At 47.4% G+C, this 18,662-nt stretch overlaps 1 protein-coding gene and 1 non-coding gene across 2 annotated transcripts in view; both read left to right on the top strand.

The window, feature by feature from the left end:
- LOC148142932 (uncharacterized) overlaps window positions 1-18,662 on the top strand; it is a 98,425-nt gene that overhangs the window by 34,386 nt on the left and 45,377 nt on the right. The window lies entirely within an intron of this gene.
- Window positions 2,560-2,631, top strand: trnaw-cca (transfer RNA tryptophan (anticodon CCA)). Its single transcript has one exon. It is a non-coding gene; the product is annotated as a tRNA-Trp (tRNA).

Genomic DNA, 18,662 nt, shown 5'->3' on the forward strand with positions numbered 1-18,662 from the left:
TTTGTTTTTCCAAAATGCAGCACCTCATATTTATCTACATTAACCTCCAACTGCCATTCCTCAGCCCATTGGCCCATCTGCACAAGGTCCCGTTGTGATCTGAGGTAACCTTCTTTACTGTCCACTTCGCCTCCAATTTTGGTGTCATCTACAAACTTGCTAACTATACCTCCTCCGTTTACATAAAAATCATTTATATAAATGACAAAAAGTAGCGGACCCAGCATCAATCCTTATGACACACCATTGGTCACAGGCCTTCAGTCTGAAAAGCAACCCTCCATCACCACCCTCTGTCTTCTGCCTTCTAGCCAGTTCTGTATCCAAATGGCTAGTTGTCCCTGCATGCCATGAGATTAAACCTTGCTCACCAGTCTCCCATGAGGAACCTTGATGAACGCCTTCCTGAAGTCCAGAGAGATCACGTCCATCGCTCTGCCCTCATCAATCCACTTTGTTACTTCTTCAAAAAACCCAATCATGTTCATGAGACATGATTTCCCAAACATAAAGCCATGCTGACTATCCCTACCAATTCTTGCCTTTCCAAATACATGTAAATCCTGCCTCTCAGGATTCTCTCCAAAAACTTGCCCATCACGGATGTCAGGTTCACTGGTCTATAGTTTCCTGGCTTTTCCTTACCACCTTTCTTAAATAGTGGCAACACGTTAGCCACCCTCTCGCCTTCCGGCCCCTCACCTGTGACTATTAATGATACAAATATCTCAGTAAGAGGCCCAGCAATCACTTCCCCAGTTTTCCACAGAGTTCTAGGGTACTCCTGATCAGGTCCTTGGGATTTATCCACTTTTATGCATATCAAGATATCCAGCAATTTCTCATCTGTAATATGGGCATTTTTTTCAACATGTCACCATCTACTTTCTCACATTCTATATCTTGCATGCCCTTCTCCACAGTAAACACTGGTGCACAATGTCCGTTCAGTATCCCGCACCCCCCGCCCCATCTACTGCAGCTCCACATAAAGGCCGCCTTGCTGATCTTTGAGGGGCCGTATTCTCTCCCTTGTTATCCTTTTGTCCTTAATGTATTTATAAAATCCCTTTGGATTATCCATGACTCTATTTGCCAAGGCTATCTCATGTCCCCTTTTTGCCCTCATGATATCCCTCTAAGTATGCTCATACTGCCTTTCTTCTCTATGGATTCACTCGATCTCTCTGCCGATACCTGATATGTGCATCCTTCTTTATCTTAACCAATATCTCATTTTCTCTCGTCATCCAGCATTCCCCAACCTACCAGCCTTTCCTTTCACCCTAACAGGAATATAGTCTACATCAGACAATCACCTGATGAAGGACCATCGCTCCAAAAGCTTGTGTGCTTCCAAGTAAATCTGTTGGACTATAACCTTGTGTTGTGTGATTTTTAACTTTGTACACCCCAGTCCAACACCAGCATCTCCGAATCAGGAATATTCTGTGTCTGGACTCTTGTTATCTCATATTTGAAGGCTTCCCATTTTCCAGCAGTCCTTTAACCTGTGAACATCTGCCCCCAATCAGCTTTTGAAAGATCTTGCCTAATACCTGAGTCTTCCTCCAATTTAGAACTTCAACTTTTAGATCTGATATATTATTTTCAATCACTATTCTAATGTTCATAGAATTATAGTTGCTGGCCCTTAGGTTTTGCACCCTCGCCAGTACGTACATCCATGTTGTGAATTAGAAAATGTCCTTGGACACCCTTAACAAATTCCTATATTTGGCAGACAGGTAAATGGGCAGGAGTTATACCTTGTGTCCACTCTTTCTTCATTCCCATCAACCCTACCCCCATTCCCACCCCAATAGTCCGACGGCACTTTCCCCTGTAACTGCCGAATGTGTGACACCAGCCCATTTACTTGCTCCCTCCTCACTATCCAAGGGCCCAAACTTACCTTCCAGGTGAAGCAGCACTTTACCTGCACTTCCCACAACCCAGTCTACTGCATTTGCTGCTCATAATGTGGTCTCATCTACATTTGGGGAAAACGAAGCATAAACTGGGTGACTGCTGCACAGAACATCTACGTTCTACCTGCAAAAAAGACCCTGAGCTTCCAGTTGCCTGCCAATTCCACACCCCACCCTGTTCCCTGGCCAACATCTCTGTCTCAAGTTTGCTGTAGTGTTCCAGCGAAGCTCAGCACCAGCAGAACGAAGAGCACCGAATATTACACTTGGGGACCATACAAACATCTGGTCCCAATCTCGAATTCAATAATTCTAGGGCCTGAAATCCATAGTATCCTCGTCCCTTCCACACACACTATCTCCTGCATATAAACCAACGTTTTCCCAATCACCATCAGTTCTGTGGAAGGGTCACCGGCAACTCCTGTTCTTTGTTTCTGATACACAGCATCCACAGTTCTTTCTCCTTTTTATTGAGGTAGAGTTGGAAATTGTTTCGAGAGACAGAAGGAGAGGAGGGAGAGACAGAACAGACATGAACTGTTGATCTCCCTTGTTTCTCAGAACGTAAAATCATTGCAGTGCGATCACTTCCCTTAAGCATGAATAAAGGGTGCAGGCTATGCGTGAGCTTGTGGCGCAACGGTAGCGCGTCTGACTCCAGATCAGAAGGTTGCGTGTTCAAATCACGTCAGGCTCACTAACGTCAACTTCTTACATTTCAAATCAATAAAGGAGTACGTTCCCTCCGAATATCTGTTGAGCCAAATATTCTTTGCGGAAACGTTCGATCACTCTCGTCTGACGGCCTCTCTCCACATTAACGGTGAGCCGAAATTTGATGAACGGTGTCAGTAAAATCCAATGCCGGACACTGATTTGGTTCAATCGATTTTTTTGCCAAGCGTAATTCACCGAGAGGATGCTGCTGTGTGAAACAGCGTGGGGAATTACTGCAGGGCCTCCTGTGCATGGGACACACCGCGAACGGATGTGTTTCACCTTCACCAGTTTATTCCTATCTCGGAGAAGAGGGGTTTGATGATTCGGATCATAGCAGCCAGACAGAGGATAGGAGAAGAGCACTCAGCCCTTCACAAGCTTGTCACCACAGCTGGGTCACCGTGGTCCGTGTATCAGTATGGGATAGTGAGCTGCATCTACTGACTGGAAGCACAGCAAATTGGAGTGCTGGTGGGACTGTCACACAGGAGAAAACGGCTTCAACCTATCAACTGGAGTGGCTCCCAATGCGCAACTCCGCTCACCTCAACTGAATAACTGTAAACAAATTACTCCGTGATTCAAAGGAATGCTCGGTTTTGAATCTGCATTGTGTCATGTACCTTCGAGAATGATGTCAAAACACCTTCATTGTTGTGATGGAGTATCCTGTTGAGCAGAATATATCCGTTGTCAAATTTCCCACGTTCTGTTGGTCCAACTCCGATTTCACTCAGAATCACGAAATGTGTGACAGCGCAGACTGAGGCTACGCAGCCCACCTGAGCTCTGCTGGTTCAACACAATATGTAAATAAGTGTCTCATTCTGTCGCCTTCTCCCTGAAAATCTGCACATTGTTACATTGAACATGCCCACCGAATTCCCTTTTGTGTCCATTGAATCTGCCTCTTTGTCACTGTCAGACAGCGACTTACTGACCCCACTCCCTGTGCGAAAACGGTCTTCCTAATGTCACTTTTACTTATTTTCCTGATGACTTTAAATCTCTGCCAAATCGTTCTCGATCCTTTCAGGTCTGGGAGCATTTTCACTGCATTATTTCCTCTGTCTAAAACCCTCATGACGTGGAAAACTTCAATCAGACAAGCTTTCAGTCCACTGTTCTCCAAAGAGAGCTGCCCCAAACTTTCCAATCTCCCTTCATTGCTGACATCCCTGAGGACGGCACCATTCACGTTAACCTGTTCAGAGCTGTCTGCAATTACTTCACTTCCCCGCTTTCTAAAGTATCACCCTCAGAATTGAGCGTAATACAGATGGAGGATTCATTCAGACTCGGATTGCGCGGGCGAAAAATCTGCAATACTGTTTTCACTTTGAACAAGTGTTTCCCTTCGCCGTGTTCACTGCAATGGCAGCTCTGCACCGTCCCTAATTCAGGCAGTCCGATCTTATTTAACGAAGCGGCTTTTTGAGAAAATTCTTCAGGTATTTTTGCTCAGGTCAATTTAAGGAATGATGGTTCACCTGGGATTGGAACCCGGGAATTCTCACGCGGCTGCATATGCTCGAAGACCCAAAGCTAGAATCATATCCCAGACTAACGAGCCACCAGCCATGGGTGCAGCCACCTCCGGAAGCAGCTGAGACTTGCTCAGAACGAAATACATTGTGCATTGCTCCCAGAATTGCAAGCAGGGAAGAGTTTCAAGAACATCTGCTTTTCTTTCTGTCTCCCTGCTCCCAGGACGCTGCTGTTTGTCCCGTCCCCAGGGACCGGGCTCTCTCCACTGGTGGATAATTGAACCATTTCGTTTCTACTTGCAAGCTGTGCTGGTGGAAGGCAGAGCCCATTCACTCTTCTGCTCTCTCACACTATTACGTGAGGCAGGAGAAGTCAGTTACAGTCATGCGTAGGAAATGGGCAACTTTGAACGTGTTCCAAAGGACCTGTTAACGTAGAGATAGAAAGATGCTGTGCTGTTGGGACAGAGAGAAATGGACACCGGAGACTCTTCCCTCAGGTAAATTGATATGAGTACATTTTTGTGCAGCCTGCTTGGTGTTCAGATTATGTCTTAACACAACATTCCCGCAGGAAGTCTTTTCTTGCACCGTTGGTTTCTTTACTGTGTAAATTTGACTTGTGTATCGATGTGATATATTGAGCTCAGATACCCGAAGTCTTGGGAAACAAATGACATGGCAAGGAAAAGAACAGATCGCCGTTATACGGGAAAGCTGCTAAAGACATTAAGTGAATAGGAGAAAATGGTTTCGCTTCTGGGTTATGATCCCAGCATGCACCCGCTGTGCCATTCTCCTGCATTGCACGGTAGCTTTTCCAGAGAAGTATTCAGCTTTTCATCTGGCGTGTGACTTGCCTGTTCGAGAATGATGTCAAAAGATCTTCACTGCTGTAGCGTCATGTGCTGGTGTGCAGACATGTCGCCGATGTGCAAATATAAACTCAGAGAGCAATGTACACTAGAGACTCTGAGCTAGCTGCTCATAGTGTCGTTTCCCTAACGGAGCATGAAGTATAAACTGGGTGACTGCTTCGCAGAACATCTCGGTTCTGCCCGCAAAAAAAGGCCATGAGCTTCTGCTTTCCTGCCACTTTAACACGCCACCCTGTTCCCTGGCCAACATCTCTGTCTCAGGCTTGCAGCAGTGTTCCAGCAAAGCTCAGCTCCAGATGGAAGAACAACGCCTCATATTCCACTTCAAAACCCCACAGCCCTCGAGTTGCATGACTTTAGGGCCTGAAATCCCCCATGTCCTTGGCCCCGACCACACACATACGAGCTCTTGTTATCATATAGTCTGCTACGACACACTACTTATTGTTAGCCACTAACGGTCTCCATTAACAGTTATTCACCCTCCCACACGGATCGTTGTTCACTCCTTTGTCCCTCCTATTGTTCTCTCTCTGAGTTGGCGGGAAAGAGAGCAATGTGCACTGGAGACTCTGAGCCAGCTGAAACTTGCTCAGTGTGAAGTACATTCCACTTTGCTCCAAGAATTGCAAGCAGCACAGAGTTTCCAGAACATCTGCTTGTCATTCTGTCCCCGGGATGCGGTTTCTGACATGCGGATCGTCTTGTCGTTCACGTCGGAACCGGCGTGGCGAACCTCTGCAGGGAAGGCACGAAACCACAAGGTGTGCGTTTCAACTTTATCAGCTCATTGGCATCTCAGAGAAGTGGTTTTGCGATTCAGTTCATAGGAAACCGACGAAGAACAGGAGAAGACAATTTAGACCTCCAAAAGCACGTTACTTGAACGGTTTCGCGACAGTATCGGTATGATACGGGGCATTCAGACACTCAGGAAGTCGTTTGAAAGGCAAGATGCTGAACAGAGTACCATTACAAAGGAAAGTCGCACTTTACCTGCACATTTGTCGCAACCTCGTCTACTGCGTTCGCTCGTCCTAGTGACTTTAAAGCTCTTCCGAATCACTATAGATCCTTTCAGGCATGGGAGCATTTTCACAGCATTATTTCCTGTTTCTAGGCCCCTACTGACTTGGAAAACTTTGTTTCTCCGAGGAGAGCAGGCCCAATTTTTCAATCTACCTTTATTGCTGACATTCCTCAAACACCGCACCACTCACTTCAACCTGTCTCAACGCGATCTCCAACCATTTCACTTCCCTGTTTTCTGCCTCATTTGTACTCCAGGCAGCCCAACCTCGTTTTACGAAGGTGCTTTTTGAGAAAAATAATGGGGCATTTTTGCACAAATCAAGTTAAGAGACGCAGCCTTGTCTGGGATTTGAATCTAGGACCGTGCACAAGTCTGCACAGTTAAAGACTCTACCTGAAAATCATGCTCCGAGACCAAAAGCCAAACAGCGGCTATTGCCCCACCCACCACACACCTCTTGAGCCAGCTGAGACTTGCTTGGTGTGAAATACATTTGACATTGCTCTAAGAATTGCAAGTGACAAAGAGTTTCCAGAACAGCTGCTTCTCATTGTGTCTCCCTGCTGCTGTTTGTCCCGTTGTTTCGAAACTTTTCTCTGACACCCGAGTGGCCAGTGACAAGTATTGCCCTCCTCAACGTCGGATACAGAGAACAGGAGACCACTCAGAGGTTGTCACCTCAACTGTGCACATTGGGCCAGTATATCATTGTGAAATACTTATGTCGAAGCTTTTTTGGGAAGCGGATGAGAAGGCAAGGTGCAGAACAGAGCGCCGTTACTGCTAAAGCTGCTAAAGACGACGTTGAATGAAAAGGAGAGAATGGTTTTTCTTTTGGGTTATGGTCCCAACGCGCGCACGCGTTGTGCCATTCTCCTGCATTGCTCGGCAGTTTTTCCAGAAAAGTATTCAGCTTTTCATCTGGCGTGTGGCAGGCACGTTTGAGAATGACGTCAAAAGATCTTCACTGCTGTCGTGTCATATGTTGTTGTGCAGACATATCGTCGATGTGCAAAAATAAAATCTGTCTAAATTCCCACATTCTCTTTTTCGAACTGTGATTTCGCTCAGAATCACTAATTTTCAAAACTCGCAATATTCAAACTTTAACAAAGTGCTCATAGAAATGATTAGTGAACACCTGGAAGAAATTCTTCCAAACTTAACTGGGGAATTTCGCTTTGAGGGGTCTTGAACTTTAAGTGGAAGGAAGGGACGTTTGCCTCGAGTCTGTTTAATGTGGAGATGTGTTCTCCATGTAAACTGGTCGTAGTTGACCATCCCAGTGCTTCCCGATGCAGGGCTGCCTGACCCCCAGGGAGGTTTACTTGTAGCAACTGGAGTGAATCCAGAGAGGGAGCAGTTCTGCAAAGGTGCTCAAATACTTTCTATCTCTCTTTTAGGTATTTTCCTAGTGTATTCCCTCAGTTTGGCACGTATGCAGTTTGCACCCTGGAAAATGATTGCTTTTTTCCTCATGTTCACAATTAAAAGTGTAGTTTCTCATGGAACTGAGCCGCATTGAAAGGATTGGCATATTGATTTAAATGTGTACACGTATTTAGTTTTAGATTAGATTAGATTAGATTAGATTTGAATGAAGTTTTCCTCTAAACACACCTCAGCCTATCTGGCTGCATGATGGATTTCAGGTTTCTGTGTGCGGGGTATTATTTGATCAGCAGGCATCTGGCAAACTACAGGAACTGCCACCTATGATATGTTCGTTTAAGTGTACTGCCAGTGATCACTTATTTTGTGATTTTTTGTGCAGGAAGACGTGCCGAAAGAAATCTGAAAACAAATGATACATCAACTTCTGACAGAGCCACTTGATTCATTGGGACTTGAATATCAGCAGCCATTCCAATCAAGAAGACATGGTTGCTTTTGTTTGCTTGAAAGATATTGGACACTGGTGCGGCAGGAAGAATACTGAGACACCGAGTGAGGGAGATTCAGTGCGGTGACTGTGAAAAGTGCTTCATACCATTTACTCAACTGGGGGAATCAAAATCTCACCCCTCACGGTGGGGAGAGACAATGTCCCCGTTCTGATGGTAATTTCAGACCCAGACCAACACAAGGAAAGCTCCCCCAATGGGGAAGCTGTGGAAATGTGGGGACTGAGGGAAAGGATTCCCTTCCCCATCCCTGTTGGAAACCCACAGACGCATTCACACCGGGGAGAGGCCATTCACCTGCTCGGTGTGCAGGAAGGGCTTCAGTCGAATCAGCCATCTGGAGACGCACGAGTGGGTCCACAAGTGAGAGAAGCCATTCACTGCCCCATGTACGGGAGGGCGTTCACTCAGTCAGCTGCACTGCTGACCCACCAGTGGGTCCACACCAGAGAGAGGCCGTTCACCTGCTGTCAGTGCCGGAAGGGCTTCACCTGCTCCTCCCACCTGGGGAGGCACCAGCGCGTTCACGTGCCATCGCAGGGGGAGGGAAGGAGCGATGGCCGAGCGCCGCAAACAACCCAGCTCTGGGGACTCTCAGGTTCGAATCCCGTCGCGGCAGATGGCAGAATTGGGATTCGGTCAGTAATCTGGACTTCAGAATCTAAGGATGAAACCATTTTCAGAGGGCAAAAACCCATCTGATTCACTCATGTCCTTTTCAATGATGGAAACTGCCATTGCGGGAAAGGATTCACTCAGTCGTCCCAGCTGCATGCTTTACCCGGCTGTACGAAGGATCCAGTTACAAAGGGACAACTCAACTGACCAATAATAAAGAAAGTGTGGTGGGGGGAGTGGGGGTGAGTGTGTGCACTTTGAGCTTGAGGTGCTTTTTTTAAAGAAAAGCTACTTTTTGTACGCCTTGTGATGTGGAGATCTGAAGCTGTAAGAAAGTTGGGTCGCAGTAAAGGTTACCTGAACTTACCGCCAGGCTTAAACTCTCATTGAAAGCTGTGAGATCCAACAGCTTCTCATTTCTTTCAGCCACCAGCACCGAGTTTCCAATGTCGTGTCTCAGAAGGAGCAGTGAATGAGTAGCTAGTATTGTTCGAAATTGTAAATTTGTCAGGACTGCAGGTTTATTGTTTCATTGGCATTGCAAAGTTTACTGGCAACAGTGGGAGGTGTGGGCTGTATTCACTGGAAACAAAGTTTTAAAATGACACAAACACCAGGGTATAGTCCAACAGGTTTATTTGGAAGCACTAGGTTTTGGAGCGCTGTTCCTTCATCAGGTAGCTGTTGAGTAAGACACAGAATGTATAGCAAAAGATTATAGTGTCATGCAACATAAATGATATATTGAAGAAACCTGTTAAGTCTTTCATCTTTTAAAATGGGTTGCAGATTTCGGTTCATTAATCTGTAAATCCCAGAACTTCTTTTTAGTAACATTCTCCAGGTAACTTAATGTTTTATAAAGGGAGGTGACACCTCAGGTCAGACAACGCATGAGAGCTGTGAGGTTAGAGTCTTTCTGTATCCAGGTCCTGAGTCAGACTGGTTCAATTTCCAAATATATAATCCTGCAAATGCAATTCACCCCAAAGACTTCTGTGTGTGAGTGCATGCATGAGACAGAGCGTCTGTGTGTGTGCGTGCGCATGCTGGGTAAAGTGTGCGTGTGATGGAGTATAATTGTGTGAGAAGGTGTGTGCATGGATGTGAGTGTGAGGGGTGTATCAATGTGTGTCTGAGAGAGAGCCTGTCTATCAGAGAGGGTCTGCATGACCGTGTGAGTACTTGAGTGTGTGTGTGTGTGTGTGTGTGTGTATGTGTGTTTGTGCGTGTGTGAGAGAGAGAGAGTTTGTGTGTGTATTGTGTAGCTGGGTCTCCTGTAGTGAGACATGATCCAAGGTCTCATCTGAGTTCATTCTCGTGTGTTCCAAACTTGTTATCAGCCTCTGCTCGGCCACTAGAAATGATTAAGCAGTTAAGCAGTTTCACAACACACACTGGAGAGGGCAAGGTGAAGGGCTTATGTCTGAAACGTTGATTCTCCTGCTCCTTGGATGCTGCCTGACCTGCTGTGCTTTTTCAACACCACACTCTCGACTCTGATCTCCACATCTGCAGTTCTCACTTTCTCCTCATGGGCGAGGTGGGACTTGTCTTTTATTCACTCATTCACTCTGACAGCCTGTCCTTGGTTGTGGCCTAACTGTGCATATATCAATGCAAGTTTCAGAAAGATTTCTTCAGCTTGTTTTTTTTTTAAAAATAAACATTCTTCCAGACTTTAACAACGTTTCTGAATATATGATTTTAGCTATTCTCAATTTTAAAAATCAGTCATTTCTCGCACACCCTGTTTCCCAGGTAGAATCGTCACCACCCATTCTGTCTCTCTCCTTAAAAGGGTTTGATACAGCGATCAAAGAGGGCTGAGGCACCAGAAAGGAGGGGGAGGGGCGCTGGTGGGGGTGGAGAAGGGAGAGAAATGGAGAGGGGGACAGAGGTTGGGGGGTAGAGAAGGACTGGTGTTCAGAGGGTTATGGGGAGAGAATGGGGGTGCAGTGTGGGGAGAGAGAATGGGCAGGGGGCAGTGGGTGGGGAGAAAATGGACGGGGGGCAGAGTGTGAAGAGAGAGACAGCACAATCCTACCTTCCCCAGAACTGGTATCAGTGTCCAACGAACGAACCCACTCCTCCCACAGCAGACTTCGGGCAATCATTTCTCAATATACGCGTGGCTAAGGCAGTGGAATCATATAATCCCTACAGGCCATTCACACCGACCTTCCCAACAGCATCCCATCCAGACCCACTCGATTATGCTCCAGCTATGCAATTCCACATAGCTATTTCCTGATGAAGGGTTTTGCCGGAAACGTCGATTCTCCTGCACCTCGCACGCTGCCTGACCTGCTGTGGTTTTTCAGCACACACTCTCGACCCTAATCTCCAGCATCTGCAGTCGTCACTTTCGCCCTGTAGGGGGTGAATGTTCTATGAGGAGAAAGTGAGGTCTGCAGATGCTGGAGCAGAGCTGAAAACGTGTTGCTGGAAAAGCGCAGCAGGTCAGGCAGCATCCAGGGAACAGGAGAATCGACGTTTCGGGCATAAGCCCTTCTTCAGGAATGAGGAAAGTTTGTCCAGCAGGCTAAGATAAAAGGTAGGGAGGAGGGACTTGGGGGAGGGGCGTCGGAAATGTGCTAGGTGGAAAGAGGTCAAGGTGAGGGTGAATGTTCTATGCCGAGTCTTTTGAATCTCTTCAAATCTTTCCTCCTCACCCTAAACCTATACCCTCTAGTTTTGGAATACCTTTACCCTGGGGTAAAGGCAGGAACGTTGAGCAGCCAGACAAAATGCAAAAGGAATAAAATGTCGAGGCACAGGGAAAAAAAAACAGTTCGGTAAAAAAAATGGTGTTGGCATTTTTCTCTCGTATTCGCATTTGGACACTTGAAATTTGTCATGATCTGGAGGTGCCCGTGTTGGACTGGGGTGTACAAAGCTAAAAATCACACAACACCAGGTTACAGTCCAATCGGCTTGTTTAGAAACACTTAGCTTTCGGAGCGTGGCTCCTTCATCAGGTGGTTCTGCCCGCGGAAAAAAGGCCCTGACCTTGCGGTTGCCTGCCACTTTAACACATCACCCTGTTCCCTGGCCAACATCTCTGTCTCAGGCTTGCAGCAGTGTTCTAGCTCCAGATGAAAGAACAACACTTCATTTTCCACTTGGAGACCTTACAGCCCTCCGGTCTTCAATATCGAGTTCCATAACTTTAGGGCCTGAACTCCCCCATGTCCTTGACCCCTACCACACAAAATTCTCCTTGTTCTCACCTCGTCTGCTATGCCACACTACGTATTGTTAGCCGCTAACAGTCTCCATTAACAGTTATTCGCCCTCTCACGCGGATCGTTATTCACTCCCACGTCCTTCCTATTGTTCTCTCTCTGAGCTGGCGGCAAACACAGCAATGTACATCGGAGACTCTGAGCCAGCTGAAACTTGCTCAGTGTGAAGTACATTCCACATTGCTCCAACAATTGCAAGCAGCAAAGCGTTTCCAGAACATCTGCTTGTCATTCTGTCCCAGGGGCGCTGATATTTGTCTCATCCCCAGGAACTGGACTACCTCCACTGGTGGATAATTAAACCATTTTATTTCTACTTGCACGTTGTTCTGGGGGGTGGGACGGGGTGTAGGGTGGGGTGCGGGTAGAGTCCATTCGCTCTTCTCCTCTCTCTCTCTCTCTCTCTGAAACCCTTGGGGTGAGAGGTGTCAGTTACATTAATGCGGGGAACATGAACAACTTTGATTGTGAACTTTGTCCAAGGGTCTGTTATCGGAGAGATAGAAAGATGCTGTTTTGGCAGGACAGAAAGAAATGGACACCGAGGACTCTTCGCCCAGGTAAATTCACATTGTTGTGTAGCCTTCTTGGTGTTCAGAAATCGTCTTCACGCAGCAATCTTATGGATTGCGTGACCTTCACTCACTGAGAGTCATCCCCTCGGCCCTGAGCTGAGGGACTGCAGGCAGTCCAACACGGAAGGGACGGTTAAAAATGAACCAGTTTTGCTCCCTCAGCCTCTCTGCCCCAGAGACAGGCAGTGGGACGGCATAAACACGTAGCATCATTCTCGGCGAGACAGAAGCCGTTCAGCCCATCGAGTCCATGACGACTGTCTGTCACTTGTCTGTCTCTGAAGTTATTCACGATCGGTGATCTGTCCTAATCATGGGGGAATGTGTTTGAGTCGTAATGCGGTTTCTGACATGCCGACCGTCTTATCATTCACGTCCGAACCGGCATGGCGAATTACTGCAGGGAATGGACAAAAACGTAACGCATATGTTTCAACTTTATCAGCTCATTGACATCTCAGAAAAGTGGTTTTACAATTCACTTCAGAGGAACTCGACGGAGAACAGGAGAAGGCCGCTCAGACCTCCAGAAGCGAGTCACTTCGACTGCGTGAATTTGGCGAGTCGTTCAGTACGATACATGTCACTCAGACACTCGAAGTTTTGGGGAGCAGATGCAAAGGCAAGATATAGTACAGAGGCTCACGACAAAGGAAAGCTGCTCAAGGAGAGTTTGAGCAATCGCAATAGAGGATGGTTTCGAGCTATGGGCCTCTGGGTTGTGGGGCCCGCACGCTTTCGTTGCGTCACTCTGTGTTTAGTATGCCGTGCGTTTTCTCAGAACCCTTCAGCTTTTCGACAGGCACCTGGCATGCACGTTCCAGACTCATATCAAAGATCTCCACTGCTGTTATGTAATATACTGCTGCGCAGAGGTGTGGAGGCTGTGTTAATATGAACCTTCTGTTGGTCGAACATGACCACCGAATTCAATTTTGTGTCCATTGAATCTGCCTCTTTGTCACTGTCAGACAGCGATTTACTGACCCTAACCATTCCTTGTACGAAAACGTTCTTCTGAATGTCACTTTTACTTCTTTTTCTCATGAATTTAAAACGCTGCCGAATCGTTCTCGATCCTTTCAGGCGTCGGAACACTTTCACGTCATTATTTCCAATCTCTAGACCCCTCATGACTTGGAAAACTTGCCACGCCGGATTCCAAACTTCTGTTCTCCGAGGAGAGCTGTCCCAGTTTTCCAAACTACCTTCATTGCTGACCTTCCGCAAACACGGGACCACTCACGTCAACCTGTTCAACGCTATCTCCAATCATTTCACTTCCCCGCTTCCTGCCCCATTCGTACTCCAGGGAGCCCAGCCTCGTTTAACGAAGGTGCTTTTGGAGAAGTTTAATCGGGAATTTTTGCACAAGTCAAGAAAGCCGGGATCTCTCGCAAGCCTGCCCGTTAGAAGACCCAATGCGAGAATCATACCCCTAGATCAACGAGCCACAGGCCGCTGGCTCCAGCACCTCCTGAACCAGCTGAGACTTGCTCAGTGTGAAATACATTCGCCATTGTTCTCAGAATTGCAAACAGCAAAAGCGTTTCCAGAACAGTGCTTCTCATTCTGTCTCCCTGCTCATTTTGTTCATTTTCAAATGAACAAAACCAGCAGGTCTAGTCCATCTATGGAGAGAAAGAAGAGATAATGTTTTGAGCCCAACGATCCGTCTTCGGAACTGATGGAATGAGTGGGCGGGTAAAGACCGTGGAAAAAGGTGGACAGGTTCTAAAATGATTGAACTCGGCGTTGGATCCTGAAGGCAGCACGGTCTCTCAGGAGAAAATGAGGTTTTGCTCTTCCAGCTCGCGCTGTGCCTTGTGGGAGCACTGCAGCAAATCAGAGACTGAAATGTCATGGGAACACAGTGGGAGGTTGAAGTGACAGGAAACTGGAAGCTGACTGTTTATGGGAGAAAGGACACAGAACGGGGGATGTGCTACAAAAGTGTACAGAAAAGCCACACCCCAGACCAGACCCTGAACTATAACCATCAAAACACAGACAAGAGAAGCTGCATTAGGACGCTGTTCAAAAGGGTGACTACACACTGCAGCACTGCCGACCTGTGACTGAAGAAGAACACGTCTACAGAGGCTTCACCAGGAACGGAGATCCCCGCAACTTCATCCACAAGGGCCGAGCAGACAAACAACGGGACAAGGACCTGCCACGACCCAACACACTCACCACTTTACCTTATATAATAAACCTCACAGAACTTACAGCCAGACATCTCCGACCACTCGGATTGATGACAGCCCATAAACCGACAGCCACGCTCAGACAACAACTCACCAGAACAAAAGACCCAACCATATCATGTGGAAAACAAATATAGTTTACAAGATTCCATGCAAAGGCTGCACGAAAAGTCGACAGTACAGGACAAACAGGCAGACAACTAGCAATCTGTAACCATGAACAACATCTACCCATTAAACACTGTCTCTGGTACCCACACAAACACAGATGATAAGGACGATAAAATCGACAGAGACAGCACAACGGTCATAGTACATCTAAACAGAGGTCAGCCAGAGAAATTCAACAAACACGACACTCATCCAGGGACTCCACCAATAAACACATTGACACATGATAATCACTGCAACGAACAACCAGAACCGTCAAACAAAAGCAGCAGAAACAGAACCAAATACATTCCAGAAGACACAGTACAGCAGCGCTTCACAGGTGGCTCCAACGCACTGAAGATGTCAACAAGACAGAGGATGTAACGCCTGCAAATCAACTTCCCAACTCGGCGAGCTACGACAATCGGCAGCCGAGCTACAAAGCTTTCCGCAAATCTTGAACGGAAGTGTAATTCCTGTCGAAATTTGAGAGCATCCTGTTTATGTCACTCAGTTCCTGCAAGCAAAAACTTTGTTGTGGTTCTGTTCGCCGAGCTGGGAATTTGTGTTGCAGACGTTTCGTCCCCTGTCTAGGTGACATCCTCAGTGCTTGGGAGCCTCCTGTGAAGCGCTTCTGTGATGTTTCCTCCGGCATTTATAGTGGTTTGTACCTGCCGCTTCCGGTTGTCAGTTCCAGATGTCCGCTGCAGTGGCCGGTATATTGGGTCCAGGTCGATGTGCTTGTTGATAGAATCTGTGGATGAGTGCCATGCCTCTCGGAATTCCCGGGCTGTTCTCTGTTTTGGCTTGTCCTGTAATAGTAGTGTTGTCCCAGTCAAACTCATGTTGCTTGTCATCTGAGAGAGATCCGGGTTCAAATCGCCGTTTCGGACGTGAATGACAAGACGATCCGCATGTCAGAAACCGCATTCCGGGAACAGAATGACAAGCAGATGTTCTGGAAACTCTTTGCTGCTTGCAATTCTTGGAGCAAAGTGGAATGTATTTCACACTGAGCAAGTTTCAGCTGGCTCAGAGTCTCCAGTGTACATTGCTCTCTTTAACGGCAGCTCAAAGAGAGAACAATAGGAGGGATAAAGGAGTGAATAACGATCCGTGTGGGAGGGTGAATAACTGTTAATGGAGAGCGTTCGTGGCTACAATAAGTAGTGTGTCGTAGCAGACTATGTGATAACAAGGGCTCCTATGTATGTGGTAGGGGTCAAGGACATGAGGGATTTCAGGCCCTAAAGTCATGGAACTCGATCTTGAAGACCGGAGGGCTGTGGGGTTTTGAAGTGGAATATGAGGCGTTGTTCTTCCATTTGTAGCTGAGCTTTGCTGGAACACTGCTGCAAGCCTGAGACAGAGATGTTGGCCAGGGAACAGGGTGGCGTGTTAAAGTGGCAGTAGAGCAGAAGCCCAGGGCCGTTATTTGCCGGCATGGTGGCACAGTGATTAGCACTGCTACCTTACAGCGCCAGCAAAGCCGGGTTCAATTCCTGCCTCAGATGACTGTGTGGAGTTTGCACGTTCTCCTCATCTCTGCGTGGGATTCCTCCGGGTGCGCCGGTTTCCTCCCACAGTCCAAAGTCCCACAGGCGAGGTGAATTGGCCATGCTAATTTTCCCGTAGTGTTAGGTAAGGGGTAAATGTAGGGGCATGGGTGGGTTGCGCTTCGGCGGGTCGGTGTGCGCTTGTTGGGCCGAAGAGCCTGTTTCCACACTGTAATCTAATCGAGAACCGAGATGTTCTGCGAAGCAGTCACCCAGTTTATACTTCATGCTCCGTTGGCGACACGACACTATGAGCAGCGAATGCAGTAGACTAGGTTGCGGCAAATGTGCAGGTAAAGTGCTGCTTTGCCTGGAAGGTATGTTCGAGCCTGGAAGGATATTCAGGAGGGAGCAGGTAAATTGTGCTTCTGAGTGAAGTCACGGTTCGTAAAAACAAAATGTGGCAATTTAGACAGAGTTAATATTTGCTTGTCGGCGGTATGTCTGCCGGTGCGTTATGGGAGCATAACCCAGAAGGGAAACCATCTTTCCTATTCACTCAATGTCGTCTTTAGCAGCTTTCCTGTATAACGGCGCAATCTTGTGCACCTCGTCTTCTCATCTGCTTCCCAAAAAACTTCGACGTAAATATTTCACATTGATGCACAGGCCCAATGTGCACAGTTGAGATGACACACTCGTGGAGGTCTGCGGGGTCTTCTCCTGTTCTCTGTACCCTATGTTGAGGAGGGCAATGCTTGTCACTGGTCACTCCGGTGTCAGAGAAAAGTTTAGAAAGAAAACGGTTTAATTTTCTGCCAGTAGAGAGGGCCCGGTTCCTGGGGACGGGAAAACGGCAGCAGAGAGACAGAATGAGAAGCAGCTGTTCATAGAGTCATAGAGATGTACAGCATGGAAACAGACCCTTCGGTCCAATCCATCCATGCCGATCAGATATCCCACCCCAATCTAGTCCCACCTGCCAGCACCCGGCCCATATCCCTCCAAACCCTTCCTATTCATATATCCATCCAAACGCCTCTTAAATGTTGCAATTGTACCAGCCTCCGCTACTTTCTCTGGCAGCTCATTCCATGCACGCACCACCCTCTGCGTGAAAAAGTTGCCCCTTAGGTCTCTTTTATATCTTTCCCCTCTCACCCTAAATCTATGCCCTCTAGTTCTTGACTCCCCGACCCCAGGGAAAAGACTTTGCCTATTTATCCTATCCATGCCCCTCATAATTTTGTAAACCACCAAAAAGTCACCCTTCAGCCTCCGACGTTCCAGAGAAAACAGCCCCAGCCTGTTCAATGTCAACTATACTTCACTCTGAGGAAGACTCAGCTGGTTCAAGAGGTAGAGCGGGGCCGCAGGCACCCCTGCGGTGTGGCTCGTTGGTCTAGGGGTGTGATTCTCGCTTTGGGTCTTCATCGACGCAGAAGTGCGCGAGATCCCGGGTTCAAATCCCGGACGAGCCCGCGTTTCGTGACTTATGCAAAAGTGCCTGCTTAATTTTCTCAAAAAGCACCTTCGTTAAACCAGGTTGGGCTCCCTGGCGCACCAATGGGACAGAAAGCAGCGAAGTGAAATGATTGGCGATACCGTTGAATAGGTTGACGTGAGTGGTGCGGTGTTTGAGGGCCGTCAGCGATGAGGGTCGATTGGAAATTTGGGACAGCTCTCTTCGGAGAACAGAAGTTTCAAAATCTGGCCCGATTGAAGCTTTCCAAGTCATGCGACGTCAAGACAGAGAAAGTAATGTCGTCAAAATGCTCCCACGCCTGAAAGGATCGGCAACGATTCGGCAGTGTTTTAAAGTCATGAGGAAAAGAACCAAAAGTGACATTAGGAAGAACGCTTTCGTACAGGGAGTGGTTGGGGTCAGTAAATCCCTAACTGACACTGACAAAGAGGCAGATTCATTAGACGCAAACGGGAATTCGGTGGTCATGTTTAAAGTAACAATGTGCAGAATTACATGGAGAAGGCAAGAGAATGATACGAATAGAGACCCACGTTCACTTACTGTGTCGACCCAGCAGAGCGAAGGTGGGCCGCATGGCGTCTATTCAGAGTGAAATCACAGTTCGACCAACAGAATGTGGGAAGTTAGAAAAAGTTTATATTTACACAGCCTCCATACGTCTGCGCAACACCATATAAGACGACAACAGTGGAGATCTTTGACATCAGTCTCGAACGTGCATGCCACGCGCCAGACGAAAGGCTGAAGAGACCTGTGGAAGAAGGGGCGGTGCGTACGAGCTGAGTGGCGCTGCGGGAGCGTGCTGGGCCCATAACCCAGAGGTCAATGGATCGAAACCATTCTCTGCTATTGTTCACTGTCTCCTTGAGCGACTTTCCTTTGTGATGGTATCCTATCCAGCATCTTGCCTTTCAAAC

The sequence above is a fragment of the Chiloscyllium plagiosum genome, unplaced genomic scaffold (assembly GCF_037043375.1).
Source record: "Chiloscyllium plagiosum isolate Xiang-an unplaced genomic scaffold, Cpla_swu_hap1 HiC_scaffold_27, whole genome shotgun sequence".
NCBI classification, from domain to species: Eukaryota; Metazoa; Chordata; class Chondrichthyes; order Orectolobiformes; family Hemiscylliidae; genus Chiloscyllium; species Chiloscyllium plagiosum.